Below are 14,949 nucleotides of genomic sequence, written 5' to 3'. Positions count from 1 at the left end.
AATTAGAGTCCCCTTTCGTCCTTTTCTCGACTCTTAAAACATGAAAAGGCAAAGTTTTGTTTCGTTGTCCTAAAATTAACTGCCCACGAAATATTCCTGGTTAAGGTTATCTTCCTTAGTGATTCTTAAGGGTTGATTTTAGTGGAAACATTTCCGGAGTTTACCAGTCAAGGATTCCCCTACGATGGGAGTCCTGGTCCTTTTCCTTCTTTTGGAAATGCTAGCACTCCTTATATGGAAACGTTGTACCTTCCTGGGTTAACTATTGGTTTACCTGTCTGGTTATTTTAGACCTTGGTGGTCCCGAGTGTCCCAACTTCTGTCCAACCATCTCCTTAACCTGAACAACACCATGTTGATTCTAAGGTTGACCTCTCACCTTCTTCACCTATTTCTTCACCCACCTCTTCTACTTTTCCCGATGAACGTTTGAAATCCAATAACCAGGAGGCTAAGAAGAAGAAGAAGAAGAAGAAGTTAGATAAGCAAGAGGCCAACTATGCAGCTATTGCTCCAAATGAAATTCCCACCGGCAAACCTTCCTATCCTTTGCGGAAGGTAAAATTCCCTTGCAGTCTATGTAACGGTGACCATCTCCTTTGAGACTATCATGGTATTCCAAGAGTCTTAGAGGTATGGTCTCAAAATTTGGATCGACCATCCCCATTGACCTGTGGAGATCATGTCGATGCTACACCCTCAACTAGCAATGGTAAGAATAAGGGAAAATTTAAATTCCCTTGTAGGTTATGTGAAGGAGAGCATCTTCTTCACCTTTTTCCTCTTATGGATAAAGCTTCCAAAGTTTTGGAAAACCTTACAGCTCCTCAACCCCAACTTCCTATTAGTTATCAGAGGCTTTCTTCTAAGCCTCTCCTAGTTGGTAAAGAGATTGACTTGGATTCATCTCTTGCCCATCCTAATCTTCCTAAGCATGACTCTCTTGTGTTTGTTCCCAACCAACCATTGGTCGGAAAGAGTGTCAACTTGGCTCCACCTTCACTTTTTCACTCTGTTCCCAAAGAGAGTAGTGATCACACTGCTTGTGTTCTTCTCGCCTCCTAATATTCTCATGAATCAAAGAGTGTCCCTCCTATACCAGTTGTTCAGGAGATTCCTTCTCCTATTCCTGTAAAGCATGGGGGAAATCCTATGATACCCCCACCAATTAGTTTTGTTGTTTCTTTTGATTGGAGTCAATTGACTGCATTTTGCCTCCCATCTTATGTGCCTTTCTAGATTACTGTACAAGACTATAATATGGTAGTACATGGAACTCTATTAGATGACAACTCATCTGTTAACATTATGTCTTCTACTGCTTGGAAAGCTTTGGGATCCCCACAGCTTGTGCCTGTCACCCAGAATCTGTTGGCTTTCAACGGAGGATCCAGTCAACCTTTAGGGATCCTTCCAAAGTTCCTTATTACTTTGGGAGGAAAGACCATCTATATAGACATGATGGTAGTCCAAGGTCCCTTAGACTTCAATCTTCTCCTTGGCCGTGACTATGTTTATGTCATGGGATCTCTTGTTTCTTCACTCTTCCATGTGGTTTGTTTTCCACATGAAGGGAGAATAGTGACCATTGATCAAATTTCATTCGTCGGTCACCAAATGGCTCCAATCCTACCATCATCCCCTATTGGCTCTCATTCGCAAGAAGTACCCTCCCTGCCACAGGTCAATTATATGGCTACCCGTTCCATCTCCACATATGTTGATGATCACACAAATGGCATGGTACATTATGTATTGGGGGCATTGGAACCTAATCTGTCATTTGTACCAGTTGACATGTGTTCCTTCTAGAGTGTATTTCTCCTGTCTAGTGAGGACCTCTTAGGGGCCATGTTCTTGTATGATCCATGATCAGCTATTACGAGGATAGTTCTTTTTCTATGTCAACCTAATTAAAAAATGAAATAGCGTGTGAGGATAGTTTGTTCCTATATTAACCTCATTAAAAAATGAAACAACTTTCGAGGATAGTTTGTTCCTTTATCAACCTCATTAAAAAATGAAATAGATGTCATGAGGATAGTTCCTGGTCTTGTGTCAACCTCGTTAAAAAATGAAATAAGGTGTCGAAGCATGGTTCCTAGTCTTGTGTCAAGCTCCTTAAAAAATGAAACATGGAGTCATGAGGATAGTTCTTGGTCTTGTGTCAACCTCGTTAAAAAATGAAACAAAGTGTCAAAGCATGGTTCCTGGTCTTGTGTTAAGCTCCTAAAAAAATGAAACAAGGAGTCTTGGGGATAGTTCTTTTAATGTGTTAACCTCGTTAAAAAATGAAACAACTTCATTTTCGAAATCGAGTATTTGATTAATATCTCGTCATATTCCAATTGAGTCTTTCCTTGATATCGAAAGTGAAACTTCGTTCGATCCACCTTTTAGCAACCCGATGTCTACTTCGGTGAACGAAATGAATTTTGGGGGCATGTGCCTAGGCTCTCATCATGCTGGGGCATGCCATTTTTTCATCCAATCATAGTTTTTTGTTTCAAGCTTGTGTAAACATGAAACCGAATCCAAGCATAGTTTTTCGTTTCAAGCTTGTGAAAACATGAAACTGAATTGAAGCATAGTTCCCTATGGTTAGGCTTGTAGAAAAATGAACCCATCTCCATTTTAATCCTCGTGATTTCCATTTTTATCAGCCTCTCTCGTCAGATAAGCCTTGGTTTTTTCTCCATTCCATTGCCACCATCTCTTTGGCTGATCATTTGCTTTCACTTGGTTGTTTTACCCTTTCTGTAGGAACCGCAACGATGAGTGGTTTTACTAGCCAGCCTCTTGACCTCTTAGTTTTTGACTAGTTCCACCATAACTAGAACCAGTTGCTACCCTTTATAACACTCATTCCTCTAGGATGAGTCACCTTTAAGCTCTTTTCTGACTCGTAAAAAATGAAAAGATTTCCGAGTAATTTTCCCTTTTAGACTCGTTAAAGAAAATAAAGTAGGAAGCCATCTTTGAGCTCTTTTCTGACTCTCAAAATATGAAAATATTGTCAAGATCTTGTCATTTTGAACTCGTTAAAGGCTGTGAAATGTTGTTTACCCAGTATACGTTTACCCCTTTTTTGGGCTGGGATAAAACTATTTACGAAAAAGGTATACCTTAGTCAAACATGACTAGGAGGTTCTCTTGAATATTGTTTTCTACCTTTTTGGGTTCGAGAGACAACTTTACAAAAAGGGACCCTTGGAGTTTTCTTTTGTGTCTTTTTCAAACTCTCTAAACATGAAAAATATTATGAGTTTCACCTTTATTGGACTCGTTTAAATATTAAACGACATATGACTTGTCATTATGATGAGACCGAGCTTATCCTAGGACTCATTAAAATTTACTAGGTAGGATCCATCATAGGGATGGGCTTATATTACAAGCATATGATATCCCCATCAAGCTTTTGTTTCAAAAATAATTGGGGTACTCACCAGAAATGGTGGGGGAAAATTAGAAGTATTCATCAGTTGTATTCTTCACTTGAGGCAGCACGTTGCTCTTGAACATTGACACTCATTTGTTGTTTGTGTCAGGTTTTGGGACATCCTCACACACTCACCTTCCTTCCTGGGTTTGGGTTATCCATTTTAACCTATCATCTGATCTCTGCCATGTCACCATCACCTTTGATCCTATGATGTAAAATTTTGCCAAACTTCAGAGTCGTGTCATCCACATGTTCGAGAGAAGTCTTCTTGCATGTACATTGTGTGATCGTCTGTCACATTCTTATATTACACTCATTCATTGTGTTTCCCGTTTCATGCCGATGATGAAGGATCCATTATGACCTTCCTTCGATGAATCGCTTCCTGTCGACTTCAGCTCATTATCTAGGAAGTTGATCAAGAAACTCCTTTCCATTACCTTAGAGATTTCATGCCTCAATGGCAAGTTCTTTGCACTCAACAATAGGTTCTCATCATTGACCCTCGATCGAGTAATTTCACTAGTGTTTGACTTCAATTCCTTATTCACACTTCATGAATTGTATTGATAGTACCTTGAGATCCATTGACATTATGGATGGTTTCTCTCACGCTTGTTAATGGTTCATATCATTAGCCAGTAATCAAGTGATTTTCTAGCATGTTTGACTTTAGCAATTCTATTCACATGTTAGAATTTGTACTTTGATTGAGTTGTGTTGGAGCGTAAGACCCATCCACAGCAACGATAATATAACCATGCCCCCCGACCGAATGAAGGTTACACATCATATAGTCAATGCCCCATTTGGCAAAAGGACCAATGGTAATGACGGGGTGTAGGTGAGCGGGCGGGGCACGCATCTTGCATTGGTAAATTTGGCATTCATGGCACTTGCGAACAACAAGGATGCAATCCTTAAAAATGGACGGCCAGAAATAACCAGTGTGAAGGATTTTTTGAGCAGTAGCATAACTAGACATATGATCGCCACATTCCCTAGAATGGCAGTCATTGAGAACTCCATCAGCCTCCTCAAGAGTAAGACATCGGCAAAGAACTAAATCGACACTAACACGGTATAAAGTATCTCCAATAATATGGTAGGGTTGGGAGTGATGCCGAATCCATCGACAATCATCCTTAGTCAACACGGACCGAAACATGGACGTCTGGAGATACACGATGATATCATTGTACCATGGGTCAAGGGTGCTTATCAGGAAAAGAATCTCATCTGGAAGTTGTTCATCTACACTAGTGGGGAGAGACGTAGAAGGAAGGTAGCAAATCAACTCGACAAAAACTAGTGATTTCTTAGATTTGGCAGTAGTAAACACCAAATCGAATTCTTGTAGGATGACAATCCATTTAGAATACTTTCCCCCCAACAACTGACGAGTCAGGATGTAGGTCATGGGGTTGCATTTAGAAATCATAGTAGTAGTGCATAAGAGAATGTAATGCCAAAAGCATTGAACAGCGTGGATGGCAACCAAAGCCAACTTCTCAACATGGGCATAACGAGTTTCAGTGTCGAGGAGATTGCGACTGAGGTAATAGATAACATGTTCATTGCCTTCATCATCATCTTGTACCAATACAATAGCAATGGTGCTAGGGGCTGTAGCTAGATAAAGGAAGTAATCACGATGATAATCCAGGGGATGTAGAAAAATAGCATTTACGAGGACAACCTTGAGGTCATCGAAAGGCTTTTGGGAAACCTCATCCCAGACAAAGGGCATTCCTTGCTTGAGCAACCGGGTAAATCTAGAAGCTAGCCTAGCATAATTCAGTATGAAACAATGGAGGAAATTTTATTTTCCCTACGGGCTCTGGAGTTGGTGCAATGAAGATGGGGGTGGAGGTAAATTAACAATGGCCTGGACTTTAAGAAAATCAAGGTGAATACCATCCTTGGAAACAATAAATCCAAGGAGTTGTATAGATTCGACGCAAAAAACACATTTATGCGGGTTTAACCAAATGTTGTAGTTTCTACAGCGAAGAAAAATCTGTCAAAGATAGTCAGGGTGATCATGGCACTTATGAGAATGAGCAGGAAGGTCATCTAAGGCTGAACGATGTTGTGAATTTCGTGAAACACATAGGACATCACCCGTGAAATGTAGCCCCAACATTTTTTAGGCCAAAAGGGAGCTTTTTGTACATGAAAGTACCCCACGGACAGATAAAAGTTGTCTTTTCTTGATTGGCTGGTGTAAAGTTAATCTAGTTGTAACCAAAAAACCATCCATAAAGGAAACAATTTCGCTCCCAACACACTCAATAATGATTTTATCAATGAAGGGAGTGGGATAGTTATCCTTAGGATAGGCACAATTGAGATCACGGTAATCGACGCAAATGTGGATCGTGCCTTGTTTCTTTGTCACCGGTAAAATATTTGACAACCAATCTATAAGAGGGATGGAATAAATGAATCCATCTTTAAGAAGGTTTTCAACTTCACCCTTGATAGAAGCTACTTTCCTAGGGTGCATTGGGCAGAGCCATTGGCATACAGGCTTCGCGTGATGATAAGTTGGTATTGCATGCATGACGATGCTAGGATCAATGTGAGTCGTTTCCTCAAATGACCATGCAACACATCACTGAATTTTTGAAATAGACGAGTATAGACCTTGATCTCATTTGGAGAACAGGTTAACCCGATATGGATATTTTCAATGATACTAGGCTTGACAAAAATATCAATTGGTATCATTTGGTTAATATTACCCAAATTTCCTTCTGAACATACTTCATGAGTCATGATCGGTGCCTAAAGCGGTAGGGAAGGAAACTGAGAAGAGAACTCCTCGAGACAAGTAGACATGATCACTGGGCTAGGCAGGAACGATGATGAGTTTTGTTCCTAGGTAGTTCCTCCAGAGACATTACTTCCATGATACTATCTTCAGCAAGAAAAGTCTCAGCTAAGGTATTAGGAGAATCCGAAGCACCAAGCCACGGGGATTGAGAATACGTATCGAGAGAAGTCCCCGAAATAGGAAAATCATACGATGCAAAACTTGAGGCGGAAACAATTTCCACATAATTTATTTCAGTAGGACTAACTGGCATAACCTCGCCCCAGGAATCAACAAGATCTGGTGAAGGTATGACCTAAGGATCAGATTTGACCAAGATCATGTTGATGGAGGCAACATGAGGAGATGGAAGTAGAAAAATTCCCATCAAGGAAGAATCTTTAAAAAGACATGCCCCCACACTCTCATAATGAGCACCAGTGTGCTTGACATATGAAACATTTCCATCTGATGAGGAATAGGAAAATAAGGACAGTTGGTCGATTATACGATATTCCCTTGATGGGGAAAACGAATCATGCAGAACAGGGAGGAGGCTACAGCATGCATGGCATGGGTCTAGCTTTGTCCAAGTAGAAGATTGTAATTAGTGTCAAAAATCTCCACCTCGACATGTATTGTCTTGCCCTCCAAAGTAATGGCAAGGTTGGGTAAGACACCGAAGGGTCGTGAATCACGCTCGTTGAAAGCTTCCAAAGTGTTAAGGGATTGGTTCAAAGTAGGAGAACCAATGGCCTTTCAGCAAGCAACTGCCATGATGCAAGAAGAAGCACCTTCATCGATGATGGTCCTGTGAATGGTTTTCTCATTGATGATCACCTGAATGAGAAAGGAAATATAATGAGGTAGGCATGGAATGTGGTTTTCTAGATCAAAACATATCAAGTTGGAATCAGTGGGATCAATGTCCCCAATAACCGACAACAATGATTTCCGCTAAGACAGAAATATTTGGAGTACCTCAAGAGTAGACATAGTTGATGGCGCCTGAACCAAATCCTCAACAATATTATAGTGCTAAGTGGCTCAAGCGTTGGGATTATACGAGGAATTTCTTAGGACACCTCAAGAAGGTGGTCGAATGGTAGAATTAGGGTTAGGGTGCTTGATATGAAGAGGGCCAAAACTTGGGGCAGAAGAAGAAGGGGTGGCCTCTTTCTCTTTCCTAGGTATTGGAGCAGGAGTTTGATAATATTTTGATCTAGTAGCCATATTAATAGGTGTACAAATCATGAACACTTGAGATCTTGAGGAAGTAGATGATTGAGGTTGGTCTACCATTTGAGTCTGCTGAGACGGAAATGGCTCTTTCAGGACAGTTGGGGTCCCTTTGAGCAAACGACTAACTTCGGACCATCAGGGACAATCCTTAGTATAGTGATCCTCCTTGCAAATGAGGCATGGATACTTAGGCTTCCATTGTGAAGAATCACCAGCAGACGAATTAGGACGACCATGTTTTGGGGCATCAACTTTACACTTTCCTTTTCCTTTCTTCTTACCTTTCGAGGATTTGTCTGTTGTGATAGACTAGGTAGCATGGACCTCTGAGGTTTTACTAGGCCCAGGTGGATTCTAGGAGGAACCATTGGAAGCAGTGTTCGAGACCAACTTCTGTTTGGAAGAATATTTGGCAAGGGTCTGGGACACTGAACCAATTACTCCATCAACAGGAGGTGTAGCCTTTGACTTGGATGTTGTTGGATCAAATGATGGCTGCGTAGCATCGGGTAATAAATCATACAAAGTTCCAGACTGAGAATAAATGAGATCTAAGTACTGGGCATGAGCAATGGCTTTTTCTTCGGTAACGCTTCCACCCATAGCTATATCGCAAGCAATTGGAGCAGCGAATGACTGGTAAACCATTCGGTGAGAAACTGATCATCAATCTCAAATTTTATCAGGCGACATCTATGTCTCCATTCATGGATGTGATCGGAGATGTGTGTCGCAGTATCTTGCTTAAGCAATGTGAGCAAATAGGGGTCAGTTTCATAGCGAACCAGAAACTGGAAATGCGGGAGGAAATCCATGGCTAAAGAGTTGAAGTCATGGTAAGTACTTCGAGGGAGCTTGATGTACCAGTTGGCTGCAGCACCTGTGAGGGTTTGTTGGAAAAGATAGAGACAAATAGAATCATCAACGTGGGAATTTGAAGAGCACCAGAGGTGATATGTCATCACATGGGCTTGAGGATCTTCTTTTTCTTTCCCATCGAACTTGGGACATTCGGCCGGGATCTTGGGCGGAACCGAAGGCCAATACGGTGAATGAAGAATTGGATCATTCGTGAGTTGAGACACATCTAGCAACTCTAATGTAGCCAAGAACAACAATTGAGTATTGAAAGGCATTGGAGGTTGATAAGCGGGTCCAAACAGAAGAGCCCATCCTTGCTGGTAAGGAATTTTCCCCAATAGTGGAGGGTTCTGGCCATATGGCATTTGGTTTTGCCCCCACTGTAGGTTACCTTGGCTATAGGCAGGATTTTGACCTTGAAGACCTTGGAACTTTCCGACCATAGGTTGTTGATAAGAAACATACGAGTTAAGAGGCTTTTGAGCCTGTTGACCTTAGACATATGGAAATTGCACTTGTTGTCCTTGAACATACGGGTTTTGAACCTGTTACCCTTTAACAAGAGGATTTTGGACCTGCTGTCCTTAGACATAAGGATTTTGCACTTGTCGTCCTTAGACATAGGGATTTTGGACCTGCTGCTACAAGACTTGACCCTAGTCTTGTCCTTGCAAGGGTTGACCCTATTGATATGTATATAAGGGTTGATGCTACCTGGGTTGGCTCTTCTACTGCAAGGATTGACCTTGCAGCTGCAAAGGTTGTCCCTGTGGCTGCATAGGTTGGCCCTATGAAGACATAGGCTGGGAGGTTTGCAGAGCATACTACATCTGTTGCTGCATGGTTTGTTGCAACTGTTGCGAGGGTTACCCCTGCAGTTGTTGCAGTTGTCCTTGTTGCAGTATCATTTGCCCCTGTTATTGCACGGACAACCCTTGCTGCAACAAAGGTTTCCCTTTTTGCTGCAGAGGCTACCCTTGCTACTGCAGAGGCTGCTCTTACTGTTGCAAGGGTACTTGAACAGTTCTCGAAAAATTTCCGAACTGAATCTGGCCATAGCCACCCGGAAAAGTGGATGGACCAGGTTGAACATATTGTTCGTACTAAAGGACGTAAGGTGGATTGACCATTCCTCGAGAACCATATGGAACATAAGGAGCTTGGTACTGAACCTCAGCCTCATAAGCTTGATGATATTGGAAATTTCTTGACCCAGACAGACCAACGGGATTTTGGACCTGTTGGTACTAAACATTGCTCGATCCAGCATGACTAGCAGGGTTTTGGATAACACCAAAATAAGGTTGGTTCATGCCAACCATGTGAGCCTATGAGCTACTCACATTGGTCATTCCTGACATCATAGAAACACTTAGATTCTGCCCCCCAGGCGGTGGCGCAGCTTGGCCACTTACTGGAGGGGTAGAAGAACTAACAGCAACATGCCTTGAGACCATCGGCTGAACTAGACTGGTGATAAGTACGGATGAGACAAGAGGGTTTGGAATGGTGGATTTCACCGGGACTGAGGTAACAGCCTATTGGGAGGTCGGGTTCAGAATGAATGGACCTATAGTAGGCATGGCACCAGATGCCCAAACAGGGTTGTGATAAAGGGATGAGGCACTAGGTGTACCTGAGACCAATTGTGCTAAAGTCACATAATTAGGTGGAAAATCTCGATACACACTGATGGGAATGCACCCCATGAAGGGGAAACCTTTAGGAGGAAATTGTTGTTCTTCCTCCTCGACAATGTGTGGAGTACAAACTTCTTATTGATCCGGAGAGGTAATAAGAGTGTCACCTTTGGGTTCCATAGCTGGGAACAAACGATGACGAACGATTGAAGATAATTCCAAAGGAACACCCAGCTGATCGTATGAACTGTACAGACGCCGCGTGATATCACAACAGGGTCGAACAAAGGATTCAGAGGATCTATAACCAGTCCAAGCTGATCATCAGTAGCTGGAAAATTCTTAGGAGTCTGGACGGGATTGTCCAGAGATTTCGAGCCAACATCGGCAGGTGACCAAGTATCTGAAGTAGGCGGAGGACGAGATGAAAAAGGTTGAATGCTCAGAAAAATTCCAAGTTCAACACCTTCGTCCTTGAGTGACTCTCGTAATTTAGGAAAATGCTCCTCAAACAATCTTTCAGACGGAGGAGAGGAAGAGGAACTAGGTGAACCAGATGGTTCAACCACGATGACCTTGTCTTAGTTAACAGGAAAAGAGAGATAAATTTCAAGGCTTTAAAATGTACTTTAGGGAAAAATCACAACTTGGTCTAGAAATTAATAACAGGATGTTATAAGAACATGGGCAACAATTTTTTAAGACGCATAAATAAACTGGTGCTCTTTCAAGTTTTAAGAGTCGAGAAAGAAGCAAAGATGACTCTATAAATTTCGATTGGAAACGAGCTTGAAAGGACAAGCTCTTGAATGATCTTTAAAGTTTAATGAGTCAAAAATATCAAATGACTACTCCAGATGATCTAGGTAAAAAGGATTACCAAGAAACGGTGAACTACATAATACCTCCCGGTGAAACGAGAAGTACAAGCAGGCAATCTCCTTGAATGCTATTTTCGGTGTATCACATTTGCAAAGCAATAGACTCAACTTCCTATGGATAATGGATTGCAGCCTATAGGGGTCTCCCTTTATATACTCGATGGTACGGGAAGCACAAGTTCATACTAACATTGTCTAGTGTTGAAGCTAACAACAATTGCTAGGTTTAAAGATGTCGGAACATGTCTCTAGCCTAGACCTTCTAGATGTGATTGTTAGGTTTAAAATACACCTTACGTTAATTGAGTTTATCTTGAATTATGTATCGGTTTTCAGGTCTTAGCGATGTGACTCGAAAAGGCCTAAATGCAGCTAAATGACACAAGACCCTTTCAATTCGATGAATTGTCTACACTAAAGAGGGTAGAAAACACACTCAAATTCAAACAACCAAGCAACCGAAAGCAAAATGATTTTTCACTATTTCACTTTTCGAGAAAATAAACTAATGAAAAATACATTCCAATTCCTAATTTTCTAACAAGTACACTCCAACAGTCCTTTCAGAAGTAAAGATAATTCTTTTTCTTTATAAATGCAAATGCAATCCTAGTCTTCAATAATGCTAACTACTGTAACATATTGATGCAACAATCTAGAATTTTATACTTTTCATGAAATGACAAGATGAATTTCTCATAAACACTCCAATGAAAAGTTTTGAGACAATAAATTCTCAAGCAAATGAAAAACACGAAAATAGAATCTCTTTCAGACTAATGACGCAACGACTTCACCAAAAACAAGACAAACAATGTGATCTATGCCAGAAAAGAGACGTTTAGACAAGCAAACGAAACTTTTCAAACTTGTGTAATGGAGGTCAAAGCCATAGAAGGACCATAAGAAAAATGTAAGGAGTAAATGCACAACAACTTGACTCACTGAATTCAAAATCAGCTGAATGGATGACAACCTAGACACCCTATGGCCACAAACCATCCAATGATCCAAGAAATCAAGCGAAAATATGGCAAATCAACAAGCAAATAAACCAAATGAAAAGCAGCTTTCTAGTCAGGGAGAAGATGGTCTAAATAGCTTACAAGGCAGAAATCAAGAGAGAAAGACACACTGGCCAAGATCTGGGGTGAACCCTAATCTTCACTGACAGGCATCGGCGCGACTGCCTAACTGAAAACAAGCACCAGAGGGGGGTCAGCGTGACTATTCCTTGGCATATCACGTTGATTGGCGTGACTATCAGTGAAATAAGCGCATTGAGCGAGAATGCAAAGAAAAAAATAAAAATTTTCAAAATTGGAGACCAGACTTGCTACTGTGAATTTCAGACCCAGAGTAATAAACAAAGAAAAGAAGACAAAACTAAAGGGAAATGGTGAAACTAGAAACGTTCACACCAAACCATGAAATTCCAAGAAAACAAATAGAAGGATTGGTTCCCCAATTTGTGGTGAAGTAAAATTATAATTGCGGACACAAACAATTCCTCTAGCCCGATAGCGAGTCTAGCCACAAAAAATACATTCTATGGAATATTTCCTTAGGTTAGAACCAATTAAGAGGACCTACCTCATAGTACGCTTATCCCGTTTGGCGATGACCCTGCTTGCTCGCTCTAGCTATCTCCCGTTTCCTTCTTCGAACACCTGAAACAAGTAAACAATAGCAAACAACAACCATGATAATAGACAAATTGTAATTCAACCTATTTAACAAGTCAAGAAGCATTAAGCCAGAAATATGTGAGATGACACAATATCTAGGAAATCAATTAATAATTGCATATATATTAAATCAAGAAGAGATTACAACCATTGTCTTGACATTGTTGCTTTCCTCTGACAAATTCGGGTTTCCACATACTTCTGTTAGAATTCCATGATGGCCTCAACAATGATAGTTTTAAGGCTCTTCCCTTTAGTCTTCACACTAAACCAAATTCACACTTCTCCCTCAGACACAACTAGAGAGCTACAACTATGAATAACTTGTTGATTACTCCAAACTTAATTAGCACTAGAACACCAACATTAACACTAGCTTTTGCTTGGGAAAATGGGAGGTTTATATAGCATGAATGGATGGGAGATGGTTCCTCTTCTCATGGGAGAAGGTCTTATCTCTTGAGGTAGTTCCATCCTTATAAGGGAAAGGAGCCCAAACTGACATCCTCGACTCCATCTGGCCCAACCATTTACCAGACTTCCATTACGAAGCTTCTAGAGCTGGAAGCTTCAGCTCCTTATTTTAAAAAATTCCAAAAGAGGATCGAGGTGATTGGAACAAGGCTCAATCGCTCCGATCGGCACTAGGGACAGTTATAATCCCTGCATATCAGCGCGATGAGAACAAGGGTCATTAGCACTAGTCTTGTAAACTGGGAAAAACAGAAGAGTTTTGGGAAATGATGCAAAGGGGAATTGTTCTGCTCATGAAGAGGGACACAATGGGAGGTTCTTCATGAAGGGGAAGCATGTAGAGGTCCTCCAAGATCATGGAATGGGGAGTATAGGAACAGTGAAAAAATGTTGTGTAACATGGTGGATGTGTTCTTCCCAACCCTAGTTGAACATGAGAATGTCATCCAAATACACCACCACGAATGAGTTGGTGAAGGGTCGCAAAATATCATCCATCATCCTTATGAATGTTGCGAGAGCATTCGTCAACCTGAAAGGCATGACCAGCCATTCGAAAAGTCCCTACTTGGATTTAAAGGTAGTCTTCCATACATCAAATGGTTTGAGTAGTACCTGGTGATAATCGGACTTTAAGTCAATCTTGCTGAAATATTTGGCCCCCTTGAGCTGATCTAAAAGGTCATCAATACATGGAATTGGATACCTATTATGGATAGTGATCTTTTTCAATGCCCGATAATCAATACAAAGTCTCCATGTCCCATCCTTTTTCTGTACCAACACAATTGGGCTCCCACTAGGTGATGATCTTGGCCTGATGTGCCCTTTCTACAACAACTCCTCAATTTGCATCTTTATTTCATCATTCTCTAGAATAGAGCATCAATAGATTGGTCCATTGGGTAGTGAAGCACCTTGGTTCAGATCGATGGAGTGCTTGACATGTCAGTGTAGAGGCACACCTGTGGGTGAGGTGAATATGTCCCTATACTCCTCTACAACCTTGTCTATTTGTTGCCACCATTTGAAGGATCTGTACCTAGAGGTCATGGCCACAATCTTCTTCTCGCCCTGAGGGTGAATCGTAATGAAAAAAAATTTCTTCACAATGCTCAAAGAAACGAGAGTATGCGGTGCTACCTCCAGTATCATGTACAATGTATTTTCCAAAGTAATAATAACAATGCAAGGCCTAGACTCATACTACGCATGCTGTTTCCACAAGTATGGTTGGCCTAATAAAAAAACACAAACTTCATGAGGAGCAACATCACATAATACCTCATCTATGAAGGGCTTGATGTTGTAGGGAAGGCGGTATTGTTGGCTGACGCGAAAATCTCACCCTTAATGAAGCCACCCGATGGTGTACAGCTATGGGTGTGGTGTGGTTGGTAGGCCCAACCGCTTCATGACCTCTTCTGAAATGAGGTTCTTTTAGCTCCCACTATCGACAATGAACTACAATGGAGGACCCTTCACCCACATGTGTGAGTGGAAGAGTCTCTTCCCCTCCTTTGGATTTTCAGTCTCATCCTTCTGGATCTTGGTGGTGGAAATGGTGGTGCTAGTACTTGCATTGATAATATGTTTCCCTTTTCCATTCCCATTATTGGTTTGTAACAAATTCAGAACATGCATCTGATTCAAAAGCCTTCAGCTTGAACACTAGTGACTGCTTGGCTCAGCACTAACTTGTGTTGTGAGTGGGGTTCTTATGGAACTCACATTGTTTCCTTATGTCCTTCTTTGCCTTCATGGTGTTGTTCTTTGCTTGTGGCTTCGACGAGTTGTCCTGGGTCGCCCTGACTTGGCTTTGTCCTTTGTTCTATGGTTTGGGGGTGCCTTTCCCTTGCATCAGATTCACATATACAAAGTCTCGCTTCTTATGTTTAAA

This window comes from Pinus tabuliformis, chromosome Q (assembly GCF_031772625.1).
Source record: "Pinus tabuliformis cultivar Carrire ecotype Pingquan chromosome Q, CPIR1, whole genome shotgun sequence".
In the NCBI taxonomy this organism is placed as follows: Eukaryota; Viridiplantae; Streptophyta; class Pinopsida; order Pinales; family Pinaceae; genus Pinus; species Pinus tabuliformis.
This window is presented reverse-complemented; position numbering follows the sequence as displayed.